The sequence below is a fragment of the Paroedura picta genome, chromosome 8 (assembly GCF_049243985.1).
Source record: "Paroedura picta isolate Pp20150507F chromosome 8, Ppicta_v3.0, whole genome shotgun sequence".
Classification (NCBI taxonomy): domain Eukaryota; kingdom Metazoa; phylum Chordata; class Lepidosauria; order Squamata; family Gekkonidae; genus Paroedura; species Paroedura picta.
The window spans coordinates 12,599,108-12,613,051 of NC_135376.1; the positions used below are offsets into that span (position 1 = coordinate 12,599,108).

The following is a 13,944-nucleotide window of genomic DNA, read 5'->3' on the forward strand; positions in this document are numbered from 1 at the left end:
ACATTTCCCTTGGTGAAAGAAGAAAACCTGACACCTCTGTTCACTTCCATCTTCCTTTTCAGTCTTCTAGATCAGTGGTCCCCAACCTTTTTATCATCGGGGACCACTCAACGCTTGACAATTTTACTGAGGCCCGGTGGGGGGGGGTAGTTTACTCCTCTACTCTCAACCACTGCCCTAACGCTCTCTGATCGCTATGGTAATGTTTAAACATCCCTTCAAAATAAGATACAGACACGCCACAACCATGAACATAAGGAACATTTTATTTTCGTGGAAATTTTAACTCATGACAATGACAAATCAATGGGAACCCTGAGCTTGTTTCTCTGCAACGAGATAGCCCCATCTGGGAGTGATGGGAGACAATGACACCCGAAGTGTGTTGTAAAGGGCCGGGGGGGGGGATGAAATAAAGGGCCGGGGGGGGGAGAAGGTGTCCTTCGCTGCCCACCTCCAATTAGTCGACGGACCACATGTGGTCTGGGGCCCTCAGGTTGGGGATCGCTATTCTAGATACATACCAGCCACTGTTCAGGTGTGGATGCCAGCCTTGGAGGATGGGCTTTATAATATCCCACCCCCCACTGAGTTCCCTTCCCCAACCTTTACCTTCCTTGTGCACTGTCCCTTCCCTCTATCTCTATAGATATCCCAGTTTGGAGATGGCAGCCTTAGAGGTCCTGCCTGTGTATCTCCACTATCTGCAGTAGAATTCCTATCTCTAGCTTGAGAAAATCCTGGAGGGGTGTCCAGGGAGGATGCAGTTTGCGGAAGAAAGATTGCTGTGTTCAGTTTTGGGCACCAGAGTTGAATAGGGATGTAGAGAAACTGGAACGTGTCCAGAGGAGGGCGACAAAGATGGTGAGGGGTTTGGAGACCAAGACTTATGAAGAAAGGCTGGGGGAGCTTGGTCTGTTTAGCCCATGGGTAGTCAAACTGCGGCCCTCCAGATGTCCATGGACTACAATTCCGAGGAGCCCCTGCCAGCGTTCGCTGGCAGGGGCTCCTGGGAATTGTAGTCCATGGACATCTGGAGGGCCGCAGTTTGACTACCCCTGGTTTAGCCTAAAGAGGAGACGACTGAAAGGGGATCTGATAACCATCTTCAAGTATTTAAAAGGCTGCCATATAGAGGATGGACCAGAGTTGTGCTCTCTTGACCCAGAGGGATGGACCATAACCAATGGGATGAAATTAATTCAAAAAGAAATTCCGCCTTAACATCCGGAAGAAGTTCCTGACAGTCAAAGCGGTTTCTCAGTGGAAGAGGCTTCCTCAGGAGGTGGTGGGTTCTCCATCTTTGGAGATTTTCAAACAGAGGCTGGATAGCCATCTGACAGAGAGGCTGATTCTGCGAAGGCTCAAGGGGGTAGCAGGTTATAGTAGATGAGCAATAGGGTTGTGAGTGTCCTTCATAGTGCAGAGGGTTGGACAAGATGACATATGAGGTCCCTTCCAACTCTATGATTCTGTGATTCTATACAGGGCCCTTAGAAGCATGAAACCCATACGTGGAACCCATTTACATGGATAAACCAGATCTGCTCTTTGCCCCCCCCCCCCCCCCGCCTATTGTTCCACATGAATTGTGAATGTAATTCTGAATGCAGCTCTGTGCTACAGGAGGAGGAAATCACAGGGGACATTAGAGAAACCATCCCTTCACTAGTCTTCTCATTGAGGGCATCCTCCAAGGCAGGAGTAGTCAACCTGCGGCCCACGAGATGTTGGCAGGGGCTCATGGGAATTGTAGTCCATGGACATCCGCAGGTTGACTACCGCTGCCCTATAGGGATCCACAGTAGCACATAGAAAAGTCATCCCATGCTGATAACAAGCGCGCAGTGCCTAGGCTGTGATTTCGCCAGCTTACCCACATTGCAAAGGACTTTGAGAGGCTAATACCAAAGGTGCCACTTAACTGCAAAACATTGTCTGATCCAGTCTGAACGCCAGCGATGATTCCGTCTGCGGATGATCGGGTGTGGAAGAAGCTCTTATGTGCAGAGCAATATATCGCTAGACTATACTTTCTTTTGAAACTTAAATCCCCGTTATCACCGGCTGACACAGAACTGCTTACAGCCTACCTAAGACAAGCACAACAGACACGCAGCCATGCATGGCAGTTTGCCACTCGATAAGTTCTTGATTTTTTGTTGCCTGCCTGCAGAAAGCAAGGAGCGTGTGTGCGAGATCAAACATTCAGCACAAATTCGAGGCCGGTGGGCTGCGTTCAGCTCGGTAGGCCGCAGATGGTACAGGCTTTCTATAACGCTGCCTTTCTGGTCTAAAGCAGCTTCCGCTGCTGGCTTCGTAACAGCAAACAGGGGGCTTGTATTTTACCTCTACCAGAAGTTACTCTTACGAGATTTAATTTACCATGCACCTAGATCAGCAGTGTTCCCAATGCAGTAATGAATTGCAGAAGCGACCTCTTGAACTCCAGCATTTGCTTGAAAATTCACTGTCATTTAAGGATCTTTTGACGCTGCAGTATTTAAAGGCACCAAAACCTCAAGGATTTCAACTTTTAGGGCCAATTGTCTCAGAGAGCTGAGTCGGCTCCGTTCGAAGGCAGAGAATACAGGCCCTTCGGTGCTCAATGGCGTCTTACTGATATTGTTACTCTGCCAGTATTAGGCACAGTCTTTCTTCCCTCCCACCCAGCACGGCGGTGTTTGCAATGCAAAGAGCACATGGGGTTTGCTTACTGAGGCGACAGCATGGAACCATTACTTGGGCATATTTAATGGAAATTGTTAAAGAGCAACTTTACAACTGAACACGCTACATAGGCTAACTGTGGCATTGACTTCCTCAGGAGGGTTACGAAGAAAGACTTGGACAAGCAACAGTTAAGGAATGGGCATTTCTGCATACTTGGGCACCCTACAGCAACCTTTTTCAACCTTTTGCCCATGGAGATACCGCTGAATATATTTTTCAGGCTACCAGGAAGTGATGTCAGATGGCCACACCTCCCTGTCACGCCCCCTCAGCAGTGAGAGGAGCCTTGGCAAAGGTTAAAATAGTTGGAGTCCCTCCCCTTCCCACCCCGCCCAGGCCCATCACTGGCTACTTTGAGAGGGGGGCGGGTCAACCTGCCCAACTAAGAGAAGAGTTTTAATTTAAAAATCCTTTTCCTTTCCTCTTTGCTCAGAGCCAGAAACGGCAGCCACAGGGTGGGAGGGTTTCTCCTCAGCTGCCTTTTTGTAACCCTTCACGTTGTGGTACCATTGAGGGTTCTTCATGGTACTGTATGTTAATGTGGTACCATGGTTGGGAAACCGTTCTCTGCATACTGGAGAATGCATTCCAGCTTTCATATAAGGGTGATGTTATGCCTTGTAATAAAAAGGCAAACAAAAATTTGTTTAAGCACACATGCACCTAGAGCAGGGGTGGAAAAACAGTGACTCTCTAGGTGTCCATGAATTACAATTCCAGTGCTGGCAGGGGTTTACGGGAATTGTAGTCCATGGACATCTAGAGGGCAACCATTTGGGCACCCCGGAAAAGGGTCCTACTCAACCCATAGCTCAGAGGCACGACTGCAAGGCTATTCCTGCCAGGACTGGAGAACGATTAACCTACAATTAGGCCAAGGCAGGTTGATGCCTCACCAAGGTTGCCATTCTCCAGGTTTGTGCACCTGGGAGTCTCCCTCTATTGCATTTGTTCTCCAGACAAACAAGATCAGTTGCTCCAGAGAAAATAGCTTCTTGGAAGGGTGGACTCTATGATAATGTTCCCTGTTGATGTCCCTCCCCAATCAAAATCCCACCTTCCCCATGCTCCACCCTCCAAGATCTACAGCTGTTTCCCAACTCAGAGCTGGCAACCCTACTCGTGAATACAACAACAATAACAGCAACAATAATAATAATGTTTTATTTACATCCCACCTTCCCTGAAGGCTCAGTGTGCGTAATAACAGTTTAATAATAAACATAGCAAGTAGTTAGTGTTAAAATTTTTAAATATATTTATATTCAATTTTAAAATCAGTATCTATGAAACGGGGATTCCCTAGAAGAGCACAGTAGTGAAGCTCAGCTGTTCCCTTCCCAATTGTCAATGATATATTATCATATATATTATCATATAAGAGGACGCGCAGTAATGGGTTTAAGCTACAAGTACAACGATATAGGCTAGATATCAGGAAAAAAATTTTCACAGTCAGAGTAGTTCAGCAGTGGAATAGGCTGGCTAAGGAGGTGGTGAGCTCCCCCTCACTGGCAGTCTTCAAGCAAAGGTTGGATACACACTTTTCTTGGATGCTTTAGGATGCTTTGGGCTGATCCTGCGTTGAGCAGGGGGTTGGACTAGATGGCCTGTATGGCCCCTTCCAACTGTATGATTCTATGATTCTGTATAATAACAGCTGTGTGCCATCAAGTTGCAACTGACTCATGGGGATCCCAGGACCGTGGGGCTTTCAAGTCAAGGTGTGGATGGAGGTGATTTGTCATTGCCTCCTTCTGTATAGCAACCCTGGACTTCCTTGGTGATCTCCCATCCAAGTATTAACCAGGGCCAACCCCAATTTAGCATCCAAGCTCTGACGAAAGCAGGCTAGGGTGGGTTACCAGAATGCAGCCTTTTCTGCAAAGTAGACTGTAGGGCAGGAGGCCATTTCCCCTTACTCACTCAAAGAGCTTCCCTAGCCTGTCCTGCAGGCTGGTTGAGCAGGATGATTTTGTGGGCTATGTATACAGGAGCAAGCAAGGTGCAAGCACTATCACAAGAACATAGGAGAAGCCATGTTGTATCAAGCCAATGGCCCATCCAGTCCAACACTCTGGGTCACACAGTGACTAAAACCCAGGTGCCATCAGGAGGTCCATCAGCAAAGAGGTCAGAACTTATTTTAGGGTTCCACAATTCTCCAGTCCAACACTCTGGGTCACACAGTGACTAAAACCCAGGTGCCATCAGGAGGTCCACCAGCAAAGAGGTCAGAACTTATTTTAGGGTTCCACAATTCTCGAGGCAGTTCTTGGCATCTCTTATCCCTTGCTCTAGACCAGGGGTAGTCAAACTGCGGCCCTCTAGATGTCCATGGACTACAATTCCCATGAGCCCTTGCCAGACTACCCCTGCTCTACAGCAGCCATCTCAATGTTTAAGGGATAGCAAGGAGATGCCAAGATCATTTCTCCTGTCTTCCTGTCAAGTGGCATAAGGGGTGGGCCAGGTCTGGTCTGCTTCCTATTCCTAGGAAACTGACATAAGATGCTGAGAACTGAATCTTATTGCCTTTTCTCATGAAAAGAATGGCAGCCCTCTGCTTAATGGGGGCCAAGCTTGCTTGCTCTCTCCCTGGTGCCTGCCGATATTTGTACAAGCCCTTCCCGTGACATGGGAACTGCCTTTTTTAGATCTATAGGAAATACTGCGGATGAAGAAATATTGCCTTATCTACAACCACTTGGGGAGTTTATGGCAGAGGTGAGATTCGAACCAGGGATTTCCTTGTAGACAGCTCAATTTTCAAAAAGAATTCTACGCTAGAGTAAACCCTTCGAAGACTACAGCCTGCATAATATGAACAGATGAATTCCTGAGGGCTAAGTATCAACCCTTCTTGTTCAGGCAGAGTAGCCCCTGACCCCATGAGCAGCTCTGCTCCGTATTATCAGAAGCTACATAAATAGTTCACCAAAAAGCTACAAGGTAATTCTCTAGTTAAGAAATTAGTTCCATTGATTAATTATATTCAATACCCAGTGGCCTGGAGAGCTCATGTGATGAATGGAGCCTGCATTTCTAATGATGTTTTCCTACAATGAATGATTTGTCGATACTGTTAAATGGAACTCCAGCCAAAACATGGCATGATATATTTAAAACAAATGATCAGGGGGGGAATCAGATGCACAAATGTTGTTGCAAGCATCAGCTGCAGAGTATTTAAAGAGGCAAAAGAAAGAAGAGGGCTTTTTGGGCGGGCAGGGGGGACGACAACTAAATTTGCAGCCCTAAGAATACTTACCTGGGCGTATGTCTCATTGCCTAAAATTGGAATGACTTGCTGATGTTTGCTCCCTTAGGCAGGTGTCAAGGCTCTTTCCTTGGGGGGGGGGGGCATCTAATTGAAACTTCAACAGCTGCAGCTCCCCCAATTTGTCTGAATAGCAGCATCCCATCTTTTCTCACCCGGTTATCTTTTCTAAATGCAACTAATGGACTTTTCAAAAAGAAGCCGATCCCTTGTATCCGGAAAACATGAAGACAAGCAAGAAGGATGGAATATATCTACGCACGTGTGTCCATGTGTGTGCGTATTTAGGCTCACAGAGAGAGAGAGAGATATTAAAAACCTCCGGCATCATCACTTCCCCCAGCACTGCAGGAACATTAAATATATTCTGCTGAAAAACTGAGTGCCACAGCTCCTGCTTTTATTTAAGAGGATTGCAAAGGCTAACAGCGGAACCAGCAAGCTTGTGACATTGCACTTCCCACACCCCATTTAATCTAAACACAGAATCAGACAGTCCGAATGGCAATCCCAGCTTGGCTTTTTTTTTTTTTTTTGCACAAGTCGCTTAAGCAGTCTTCCAGGTGCCTTTGCTTTTTCGTCTGAGCCAAGGACAATAGTCATGCTCAGAGTCCCCTCCCCCTTCCAGGAGTATGGACATACACAATCACCCTTATTCCCAATTAGCAGGTGCCTTCCCATCAAATGTGCCCTCCGTATGCAGGTTCCACTTGGTTGTCCAATGACAAAACATTAAAAAAAAGAAAAAGAAAACAGAGCAAAAGATCTATGATCAGATTTCTTCGTGACATCTTTATGGACAAAAACCTTTCAGTAACCGTTCACAGCAATTAATTATTGGCAAAAGAGACACATTTTTAAAAGGTTAACATTTATCCACAGAGAGGAGCAGAAGTCATTTGCGAGAGGAGCAGTCTGCTTTATTAAGCACAAAGATTTTATTTCAGATGACAAAAAGGACACCATTAAAACCTCGTAAAATGAAGAATATTTCTGCAATTAGCTATTTGCTTAAAAGTCTTGTTCCTTCCCAAATATGAACCTGGGATATAAAACGTGGCCCAAAATCATACTAATGGAGACCATGGATCAGGGGTAGTCAAACTGCGGCCCTCCAGATGTCCATGGACTACAATTCCCAGAAGCCCCTGCCAGCAAATGCTGGCAGGGGCTCCTGGGAATTGTAGTCCATGGACATCTGGAGGGCCGCAGTTTGACTACCCTGGATCTTCATGGTCGGAAGGCCAAGCCTAATTTCTTTTCTGTCAACCTTTCCCTGCACTCAGCTGTAATAACTTCACAGGATATAGTTCTAATCCATGAAAGTTCTAATTCCAATTCAAATGATTCTTTCCAATGCAAAGGCCTGGCACCCAGGTGTTCCCCATCACTCTCTTCTCTACCTTTCCTTTTATTATGTTTCTCACCCACCCTGCTGCTCACCAGACAGAAAACAGACTTATGACTGTTTTTCAGCATTTCGAATTGCCTTCAAGGAGCCTAACCAAGAATATAGCTGCCTTCTTATAACGCAGAGCAGATGAAAACCTTAGAAAACAACCTGGAAAGAAGTCATTTCTCTTCTGGAAAGGGGCAGGGGGAGATAATCTAAAGGTAAATGCAAGCACAGTCATCTGGGTGTCCATCGGAAAAAAAGGCACAAACCGAAGTGGGTAGTTTTTTTTCCATATGATGCTTTTTGCAACCTGTAGCCGGCTTTTCAGTTCCCATGGGCACGCGCACACTCAAATGCATATATACACACCCTCAGTCTGTCTGCTTAACTGACTGACAAGCCCCCCAACACACACACACACACACACGCCATGCTTAGCCAAATAAAACTGCAGATCCATTTCACTTCAATGGCTTGTCTTCCCCCCCCCAAGCCATGCTTGCTGAAGAACCTTGTGTGGCTGCAAAGCTGGCCAATCATTTTTGTCCAATGGGAAAAGAGCATGTTTCTTCGCTCCAGCTCTCCCACCCACCCCCTCTGCTTCTGACTTGCCCGGGCCCTAGGTATTTCTCTCTCCTCCTCTCCCTGTCTTCCTGGCTCCCTCTCCCACTCATTCGTCAGCTGCCCGTAACTCACTAGGGCTCACCATCCCAATAGCATCTTGATACTCAGACCTGCCTAGATGTTCCTTCCCCTCTTGGCCCTCCACAAATGTATATCCCTGTCTGCCAACACAAGACTTTCCTCCATCCTTCATAATCGTGCCCACACACACACACACACACACACACACCCTTACTGTGGAGCTGTTCACTAAAATGCCCAAGCAAGGTGAAACACTGCATGAAGACTGCACTCGGAGGAACTGCTGGAAGAGACAGGTCAAGAATCCGAACCTTTCAAAGGCGGAGAAGGCGAGATAAAAAAAGATTACGGTTGGGATGTTATCGTGAAGCTGCAAAATCTGCCCTTGTTCTGATGGACACAACTCCTGGATATTTGGAGCAGGGGTGGGCTCCAGCAACATGCCTTCGGAGCCGCCCCTCCCCTCCAAAAAACAAACACCAACCCAAAGAGTCCTGATCAGTCTTAACCTTACTCCCTGCTTCATCCAAGTCAAGCTGTTTCCTGGCTGAAATGCCTCTTCGGAATGGATGTGCTTCCCCGGCAGGGGGAGAATAAGGGGAGGGGTCTTTTGCTGTTCTTATTAAATCACAACACTTTTCAGTGCCACTTGTCAAGTTCTCCTGGGTGGAAAAGGCAGTGGGGTGGGGGAGAAGGGGGCAAGGAGGGGGGGAAGAGGGGGGAAAAGAGGGGCATTCTGTATTCACCCAGATTGCAGGAGGGGCGAGAAAGCAAACCTTCAGGAAGGGTGGGGGTGGGGGTGGGGGTGGGGGTGGGGGGAGCGCGAGGTCTGCTTCCTCGGAGCCTGCCTTCGCCAGCCCGGCTCCCCAAACCTGGGCAAAACGGGAGCGGGGCAGACATCAACTCCGAACACGGAAGGGAAGAGGGAGGGGGGGGGTTGGATTCAAGAAGATGCAGAGCAGAGCAAAGGCATCCGGCGATTGGCGACAGCCTCTCCTTCCCACCCAGCCCTAGGCGAGCCCATCGGGGTGGAGAAGAGCCCGACGGGCAAGTAGCCTGCCCAGAGGCGCCCCGGCCGGCGTCTGGCTTACCTCGCGCCCCGCTCGTCCTCCGCACCTGCCCCTGGCCCTGCCCGGCCGGCAGCGGGGCTCGTCGCGAGGGGAGGCGAAGTTGGCGCCGTCTTCAGGGGCCCTGCGCGGGCAGGCGGCGCGGCGGCGTCGTCCTCGGGCTCCCGGGGCCGGCGGGCTGGCGAGTAGGATCCATGCGCTCCCGAGAGGACGGCCGGAGTCCCGGCGGGGGAGCGGGAGGGGGCAGGCGAGGCATGGGGCGCGGGGGGGCGGGGGGGGAGTCTCGGCCGCAGCGTCCCCCGCTGGCTCCCCTCACAGACGCGCCTGGCTGCTCCAAACTTGGCACGGCCGGCGCTTCCCCGGCGGGCGGAGGCGAAGGGCGGCCGCCCCGGTCATTCGCGGCGGCGACCCAGAGGAGGGGGATTGTTTCACCCAAGCGCGACGTCCAGCAGCCAGGCGCCGCTTTCGGCGCCGCGTCCCTCGGCCGCCTCGCCTCTCCTCCCCGTCCGCGCGAGGGCTCCGCCAGCCCACTTGCCCGCCGCCAACGCTGCTGCCGCCGCTGCTGCTGCTGCTACCTGTAGACAGAAGAGGCAGGCGCGAGCACGCTCCCGAGGGCGCGCGCGCGCTCACGCACGCGCGCGCGCACACACATCCTCCTACCGCGCAGAACAGCCTCGCAGCTGTGCAGCGGAGGGCTGGAAGGTGGCGGGGCGGGCCGCCGAAGCACGCGCCTGCAAAACGAAGCAAAGTAAAGGGGCTGCCCCTCCCCCGCATTCCCCTTTGATGGGGGGGGGCGAACTCTTTATACTCCCCCCCCTCCTCGCGCGCAGGAGGGAAGGGATTCCCGCGTGTCTTCGGTGCGTGCGCGCGCGATCCTTCCCGCCCCCCCCCTTCCCCCAGCGGCGCGGGGCCAGCGCTGAGGGCCGAGGGCAGGCGTCGTCGACGGGAACGCGGGAGGAGCCTCGGACCCCCGGCCGGGTGCCAGGCGGAGAAGGGGGAGCGGGAGATGGCCCTCCGCAGGGCGGAAATCGATGAAAATTGGCTTCTGAGCCTGACGCCCCAAACCACGCACCCCCCCCCCTCCACCCACCCCCGGGGCTGCTTTTTAATTGATTTATTTCCGATTGCCACTGGGGCGTTCATGTGCAACGTTCACTTTCAGGCCTCTCTCAAGTGCACCCAAGGACAAAATCTGGGGAAGACTAAAGCAGCCAAGGAGGGGCAGAGGAGGAGGAGGAAAAACTGGCGTGGAGGCATCGCTTTTTCCAAACTTGTCCCGCCTGACCTGCGGGTGCTGAGATGAAACCGCCCACCCTAGGGCCAAGCCTGTGGCTGGTGGGTGAAGGATGGGGACCTCGATTAAAGCCAGTCAATGTATGAAGCTGCCGTATGCAGAGTCAGACCTCTGGCCTGTCAAGCTCCGTCTTGTCTACTCTGACTGGCAGCTGCTCTCCAGGGTCTCAGGGAGAGGACTTTTATTTATATTTATTTATTATATTTATATACCGCCCTCCCCCGAAGGATCAGGGCGGTTTACAGGTACAGAAAACACAAGGTAACACATGTGACAACAGCCATAACAGTACAGCAACAATAACCCCAACACGATAACAGCAATAATAATATGATAGAACTGCAAAGGAGCCTCAGCTCAACTCTTATTGGGACCCAGTGCGTTAGGCAGATTAGTGGCGGTCATAATAGGAGGGGGGGGGCTGAGGGCCAATTGAAAGCAATGGTCCGGGTCAACCTCACCAAATGCTAATTCACACCACCAGCTAATTGACACCTGGAACTGCAGATGCTGGGGACTGAACCCCATACCTTCTGCACGCAAAGAAGATGCTCTACCAGTGAGCCGTCACAGGATCCTCTATAACAGGTGTAGTCAACCTGTGGTCCTCCAGATGTTCATGGACTGCAATTCCCATGAGCCCCTGCCAGCGTTTGCTGGCAGGGGCTCATGGGAATTGTAGTCCATGAACATCTGGAGGACCACAGGTTGACTACCCCTGCTCTATAAAATTGATTGGGGCAGTTGTTTTCCTTCCTGTCACTATATCTTTTATATTAGTTAGTTTGTCACCTGCTTGTCAGTTACAGAGTAAAGTTTCCGTGCCCTAATTGAAAGATGGCGGAAGCCCCAGAACAGCATCATGTTTGAAGGCCATATTTACCATCACCCACCTTTTATTATATATATATATATATTTATAATTCCACTTATCAGTCTGCTTCTCTCAACCCAGCTATCTTGCAGCTGTGTACCATCACGTTAAACAACATAGTTAAAAACTGTTATTTCTAAAACAACGTGTACGGCCTTTACTTCCAGGCCTTGCCCACATTACCCTCTCATATAGATGGTCAGAATCTAGATGTTACAGGGGAGAGCGAAACAGGAAGTGGGGGTCCTAGAGGTTACTGGTAGTCCAGCCTCAAGAAGAAGAAGAAGAGTTGGTTCTTATATGCCGCTTTTCCCTACCCGAAGGAGGCTCAAAGTGGCTTACAGTCGCCTTCCCATTCCTCTCCCCACAACAGACACCCTGTGGGGTGGGTGAGGCTGAGAGAGCGCTGATATCACTGCCCGGTCAGAACAGTTTTATCAGTGCCGTGGCGAGCCCAAGGTCACCCAGATGGTTGCATGTGGGGGAGCGCAGAATCGAACCTGGCATGCCAGATTAGAAGTCTGCACTCCTAACTACTATACCAAACTGGCTCTCAACTAAATGCCTAATGGAAGAACTCCGTTTCACAGGTCCTGCAGAACTGGGTAAGTTCCGACAGGGCCCATGTCTCCTTTTGGAGCTCATTCCAGCAGGTTTCAAAATATAGAGAACTTGCCCTCTGCAACAGAGACAAGAGCAGTTGATGAAAGGAAACCATATCCTGATGTTCTTTGCTTACAAGCTGCATTATACTAAGTAGCACCTACTGCTATATGTGTTTCCCCTGGCTATTTGCACGGCTTTGTATTCATGGTCCTTGCAACATCATCCAGCAATCTCCATAGGCATGTTCAAAATGTACTGCAGTTAAATGGACAGCACCAAAGTGAACTGAAGTGCATGAGATGTGAAATTCTTCTAAATGAAGAAAGGCAATGCTACTGCTCAATTTTTAGAAATTTGTAGGAAGAATAACAATAACTGTTTTTTGAGGATTCCTAGATGTTGAATTCTGAATACACGCCTGGAGATACGTAACAGGTTACCAGCCAGACATCTTTTGTTATCAATGCCAGGGGCTGGGATTTCAATCCACAATACTCTTATTGCATATAGGTTGGACTCTGACCCCCATTTGGACATCACTGGCTTAGAGGCAATTTACATATCTGTCTGTAATCCAGGTTCCTCATTGCTCTTACAGATAGCTGCCAAGAACTCTTTAGCAGAAAGGCAAAACAGCCTTACGGCTCAATCAGTGCAATTGGGTGAACAGACGGAACAGAAATATTATATTCTTTAAAGGTAGTGTGGGATATGAGGCAGCCTGGACATTCAGCAAAGTTTCCAAAAGACATTAAACTTCCATGTGGTCATTTGTTAAGCCCTGGAGTCCACATGCGGAGGGACCTCTAAACCAGAAATCTGGCCAGCTTTGTCCAAAATATGGTGCTTTTTTAGATTAAAAAAAGGAAGTGATTTAACACCAAGGATCTGTTTCCTCTTTAAATGCCAGGCTCTAATTGCTTTGCAAACAGGGTCAGAAGCTCCATCTGCTCTGGAGATAAGGGGGATCATGATGCTCAGAGAATCATAGAATAATAGAGTTGGAAGGGATCTCATGGGTCATCTAGTCCAACCCCCTGCACTATGTGGAATGTGGGAGCTTCTTGCGAGACTTTTCTTCCCTAGGGCTGATTCTGCACTTGCTTTGTTTATTCCATTGTGGATCCTGCTGAATTTAGATTGATTTGAACTCTGGTCTTCCTCTATTCCCCCCCCCATTGAAACAGAAAAGTGTTCTGCACATGATTAGGGAAGCTCAGAAGGGGGAGGGGAGCCAAGCATAGTAGGAGCATCTTTTCTTGAAGGGGTGGGGGAAAGGATTGGAGACAGCAGAGGAGGGGGAATAAATCCAAGAGGAAAGTCTCTGCCGAGAGAAGTTAGGGCTTCTGCAGCCTCTGCTGAGAGAAGTTAGGGCTTCCCCTTTAAGGGAAGCCTTGCAAACTGGGAACAAGTAAGCCTTTGAACTGACACCCTGGCCAATCAGGACTTTTCTACAATTTTGGAGGTTCGGCAGCAAGTTTTTCCAGGAAAAGCAGAGAGCTGCACACTTATTCATGTTGATTTTTCAAATATCAAGGGTTATATACACTCCAGGATATCGCAGGGGAAAGGTAGGGTCACTCTGGATCAATCATGCTTGTTGCAGAGGGAAAATTTAAATCGCCCCAAATCAAAATGGAAATCGCATTCAGTGTAGACGGCAGAGATTGAATCGACCTGGGATTGGAATAAAAGCTCCATGCAGTTTCAGCCTAGGTTTTGCACATGTGTCCATCTTAGCTCAGCTTCAGAGCCTCTTGTGGCACAGAGTGGTAAGGCAGCCGTCTGAAAGCTTTGCCCATGAGGCTGGGAGTTCAATCCCAGCAGCCGGCTCAAGGTCGACTCAGCCTTCCATCCTTCCGAGGTTGGTCAAATGAGTACCCAGCTTGCTGTGGGGTAAACGGTAATGACTGGGGAAGGCACTGGCAAACCACCCCGTATTGAGTCTGCCATGAAAACACTAGAGGGCGTCACCCCAAGGGTCAGACATGACCTGGTGCTTGCACAGGGGATACCTTTACCTTTACCTTTTACCATCTCAGCTCAGTT

The 13,944-nt window shown here is 49.5% G+C and overlaps 1 protein-coding gene across 9 annotated transcripts in view; it reads right to left on the bottom strand.

Annotated features, from left to right (window-relative positions):
* NLGN1 (neuroligin 1) overlaps nucleotides 1-9,768 on the bottom strand; it is a 692,408-nt gene extending 682,640 nt beyond the window's left edge. For 6 of the 9 annotated variants that reach the window (XM_077348378.1, XM_077348375.1, XM_077348376.1 and 3 more), the window contains exon 1: nucleotides 9,146-9,767. The gene's annotated coding sequence lies outside the window, so the exon portion shown is untranslated. Of the gene's footprint in view, nucleotides 1-9,145 lie in introns of all 9 variants that reach the window. The other 3 variants (XM_077348377.1, XM_077348373.1, XM_077348372.1) reach the window with 2 other exon arrangements.
* Nucleotides 9,769-13,944: the final 4,176 nt, after the last annotated feature.